The following is a 5081-nucleotide window of genomic DNA, read 5'->3' as shown; positions in this document are numbered from 1 at the left end:
CAGCCCCGCCCCTGCGCACTCCGGACTCACGTGACCGTGACTCACCAGGCGCCGCCCCTCGAGCCTCGCCGGGTGAGGGGGCGAAGGAGGTGGGGGGAGGAGGACAAAGCGGGCAGGGGAGCGGAGCGGAGCGGAAGGCGGGGAGTCGGGAGGGAAGTGATGATGGAGGCTGGGAGGAGTGAGCGGGCTTCCCAGGTGCGCGGCGCCTTGGCGGGTTTCGAGGCGGCGTCAGCCACGCGTGGGGCCGACTTGTGCGGCGTTTGCCGGCGACACGGAAACCTAGGGAATCCTAGAGCGTCGGGGCTCCTCCCGTGGTGCTTTCCGGAAGCCGCGGGGACCCTCGAGGCCCCCGGGGGTAGCTGGCGGGAACGCGGCCGGACGGGAAGGATGGTCGGCCTCGGAGCGTGCAGTCCGGGAAGCGGTCACGCCCGGCTGGCACCTGCCCGCGCTTGTCGACGTGGCTCCTGACGTGGCGGCTTGCGGCCGAGCCAGGCGTGCCCCGCCCGAGGCCCGAGGGCGCGGCCCGGGTGCCCTGCAGCCCCACGAGGCACTGGAGTGTCCGGTCGAAGCCCCGGGCCCACGAGCAAAAACCAACCCCGGGGCTTCGGAGAATCCCGCCCCTGGCCTGCAGCTGGGTCCGGGCGATTTCCCCTTAAAACAAGCGTTTCGACGAAGAGCCCGCAGAGATGGGCGCCCACCCCGGTGCAGGGCTGAGGTAGACACCGCGCCCACGTCCCGCCCTAGCTCTGCACTTATAAGGAAACATTTCTTACGGAAGCACTCAAACCAGAACATCGCGTATCCTTTGACTAGGCTCTTTCTAGTAATCGTGACCTATCCCGCTCAAGTCGTTCCATTAAAGCCGTGGAAGCAAATAGTTAAAGAAAACCCACGAGCAACAACAAAACCCCCTTTAATTAGAAAGTTGACAGTTTGTGTTTATCAAGTGCCTTTTCTGGGAAGAGCAGAGAAAGCTGCTGAACTGGCCAAATCGTTATTTTCTACATTTGTCTTTTAAGTGCTCGGCCAGGCTATGTGTATTATTTTCTGGTACATTTCTGCAACTAGAATGATTATAAGTACTAAAAACTAGCTAATATATAATATTTTGGGTAGGCACTTTTAAGTACCTGACATATATGAATATTTAATCCATCAAATCTGTAAAATAGACACTATTAAATGCCTCTCTACCGTTTACAGATCAGGGCATTGGAAATTGAAGTGAAACGCTGTGCCCCGAGGCCAGTCAGCCTCTTGAGTTGAGAGACTGGGACTTGAACCAGACAGTCCAAGGCTGTGGCCGCTGTTCTGTAGGAATTTCCTATTAATAAACTTGATTGTGTTGAAATACTAAATTCAGACTTTGGTGGGACTTTCTTTCGCCCCTAATTGTTTCTTTAGTTTTCATAAAGTTGATTTTGGAGCTAGATCTAAATCGAATTTGGATAGAAAACCACACACAATTTAAATAAAAAGGAACTTTTCTGAAGCAATCATGCATGTTACATGGAAGATGATGTTAATATTTCACCCAAACTCCAAACACTCACTGCCATGCAGTCAGTGCAAATGGGGCTTACTGTCCTCCAAAGAACACCAATCTTTACACATTTAGCCCCTAGCACGGGTGGACTCTCCCAACAACATGAGGGTGATGCTTTTCAGTTGTCAAACCGTGCATTGCATATTTGTTGACTGCAATGTATTCAAGAAGGGGTACCCTTGAAAAAAGGTCTATGTAAAAACAAAAAAATGAGCTGATACCAAGGGCTCAAGTAGAAAGCAAATGTTTTGAGAATGATGAGGACAACAGATGTGCTTGACACACAAGGGATGTATGTATGGATTGTGATAAGAGTTGTATGAGGCCCCAATAAAATGATATAAAAAAAGAAAGAAAGAAAAAAGGTCTGTCCATGTTATCATGCCTCTTGAAAAGGACATTTCCAAAAGAAACACATACCAGACAGGTCCAATAAGAAAGGTACTACTATCTTTTTTTTCTAGAATCCTTGAAACCTTTTCCTGGTGCACCAGGACTGGTTTAGGAGCCTCTTCTGTGTGCGCTCATAGCACCAAGGACTGACCCTTGAGGCGGTACGTGCCACATCATATTCTCATTGCATGTTCACCTAGGTGTATCATCCAGGGGATTTTTACATTCCCTCTAGGGCAGGCATTCTGTCCTGTCTCTGATTTTTCAGAGCTCAGACATACTTGTGAGAGAATGAGTTTACACAAGTGGTCAACCTTGCCTCGTTAGGATGGACTGAAGTGGGATTTAACAGAGACCCACTCTTCCCCGAGGAAGAGTCTCTCTAGTCTTGCTCACTACGGAACAACTCCCCTCAGTCCTTCTTCTTGCATTTTCTTGAATTCTTTGTTTATTTACCTCTTTACTACTGGATATAAACTGCTTGAGGTCAGAGACTATATTTGTGTTTGTATATATCTAGCTGCCAATAGCTGTTATATGTTATCTTGCACCTAACATTTGTTGTTTTTGTATTCATTAAATAAAAACAATAGCAACTACAATAAAAGCCTCTGAAAAAAATTATGCCTGGTTATTTCATTTTATTTTGGTACTGAATTAATGAATGGTTAGACATTTAATAGCTAAGCAGTGAGCTGCTATCCCCCAAGGTCAGTAGTTTGAACCCCTCTGCTACAACGAGAAATGAAAGATGAGGCTTTCTGCCTTAGAAACCCAAAGGGGCAGTTCTACTCTGTTCTATATGAGTCCATTTGATGCCAATGAGTATGAATTGGAATTGATTTACTGACACTGGATTTTATTCCTGGCCTTAGAATTGTGGGGTGTTTAGAATGATAGAATTGGTGTTTTGTTTTTTAAACGACTGGAGGAAATCTTAGAATGCATTATCCAATATATAGACACTAGCTACATGTGGTTGTTGTTAACCAACAACTCACTGCCATGGAGTTGATGATGCCAACTCATAATGACCCTATAGGAGTTTCTGAGCCTGTAACTCTTAATGGGAGTAGAAAACTCTCAAGTTAGTTCAGGCTTACAGTGACCCTGAGGACCCCACTCTACCTAGTCGGCCAGCAGTCACCCTCACAGTCCTTGCAACCACTGTATTGCTCCATCTTGTCGAGGGTCTTTTTCAATGCCCGTCTACCAAGCATGGCATCTTTCTCCAGGGACTGGTCCCTGTTGATAATGTGCTTAGAATCTGTGAGATGAGGTCTGAGGTCTCGGTATCAGTCCTTCTAAGGAGCCTCTGGTTGTATTTTTTCTAAGACCCATATGTCTGTTCTGGAAGTTTCTATGTTTGTTCTTCTGGAAGTCCCAGGTACTTTTAATATACCCTGATAACAACATAATTCAAATGCATTAATTCTGTAGACTTCCTTCTTCACTGACCTGCATTCATAAGCAAATGAGGTGACTACCCTGGGCCTGGCACTCCTTAGTCCTTAAAGTGACATCCTTGCTCCGCAACACTTTAAAGAGCCCTTGATTATGTAGACAATTAAATTATTTCAAATTACATAAAATCAAACAGTCTGTTCATCAATAGCATGTTGTTTAATAGTCACATGTGGTTAGCGGTTACCATATTGGACAGCACTGGAGAAATTGGAAGAGAAGATAGGTACAAGAGTATAATTTTATTAGCTTAAATGTATCACTAGTATTTTAAAAAATCAGCTTGTTTAGCAGTGCTATCCTTGCATACACGGAGCATTGTATTATTTCAGTTATCTGTTATCTCCTATAGGAGGGTCCTTCAAAAAGTTCACGAGAAAATTCCATTATAATTTAATTCCATCTCCCACCAACTTTTGGCTGTTAGTGTACGGAGGATCATTCTGGCTGGTTGTCTAAGGAGCCTTGTTCAGGAAGTGTCTTTCTATGGAGCATCATTCTGGCCATGCTTGTCTATGGAGCGTAATTCTGGCCCTGTCTAAGGAACATCATTCTGGCCAAGTCTCTGTGAAGCATCATTCTGTCTTTGTATATCTCTGGAGCATCATTCTGTCTGTCTGTCTTAGGAGCATCATTCTGGGCGTGACTGTATATAGAGGACCATTCTGGCCATATTTATCTATGGAGCATCACTCTGACCGTTTTTTTGCACTGGAGCATCATTCTGGGCCTTTTGGAGAAAAAATTTTTTTGTTTTTCATTTTTTTTCTTTCTGAATATTTGTGTTTAAATTAATGCACATGTATGCATATTCAGGAGAACTGATGCTTTAAAAGGAACCATTCTATTCCTTTAAAATGAATATTAACCCCCCAAATGATTCTTTGCAAATCTCAATGATTTTCTGTTCAAAAGGATTGTAATTAACTTGAGTCACTCACTGCACAAGTTTGACATTCACTAGATTTGGCCGTAGTTTTTAAACTAGCATGATTGAGAAACTAAAATACACGGTAATGTTGGGAAAGGACAAATGCCAGAGAGTTTTGGACAGACCTAATATATATTTAATGACATCAGACACACAATACAGACAGTTCTCAATTTACAAGCACTATATTCAGAAGTGGCCCAAGTAGAAAACACCCTGAATGTACCTTCTTTACACTCTTCCTTAGAACAGTATTGGCAAGGTAGCCATTATGCAAACACAAATAAACACATAACATGAAGACAGGTACAAATAAACCTTGAAATGTACAGCTTGAGTTGTGGAGGTAGTAAAGGAACGGTGGAAGACTCAGTTGAATAGTAGAGGTTATTTCCATGGTGAAATACATTTGTTTAAGTGGTAACCCCCTGATAAAGATAGTCCTATGTCCACCTTAACCTCCCCATACCAGGCCTCTCTGTAATATGCTCCGCCCCTTTCCCTAGTCTTTAACTTCTCCAATTTCCTCTGTATTCTGTTCTGTCAATTCCAAATTTTGTGACCTCGTGCAAGTTTGCTAGCTACTCTGAGCCTCCGCTTTCTAAACTGTAAGTGACTAATAATACATGCTGAATATCAAGGAAAATATATGCTACAATACTTTATAGATTAGAAGAATGATATCCATGGAGGGGGCTATGATTAGAAATATTAATAAAACATGAAGACATCCTTGGAAGGTTAAAT

Source organism: Echinops telfairi, unplaced genomic scaffold (genome assembly GCF_000313985.2).
Source record: "Echinops telfairi isolate 266 unplaced genomic scaffold, ASM31398v2 ScPeMD7_12;HRSCAF=54, whole genome shotgun sequence".
Lineage (NCBI taxonomy): Eukaryota > Metazoa > Chordata > Mammalia > Afrosoricida > Tenrecidae > Echinops > Echinops telfairi.
This window is presented reverse-complemented; position numbering follows the sequence as displayed.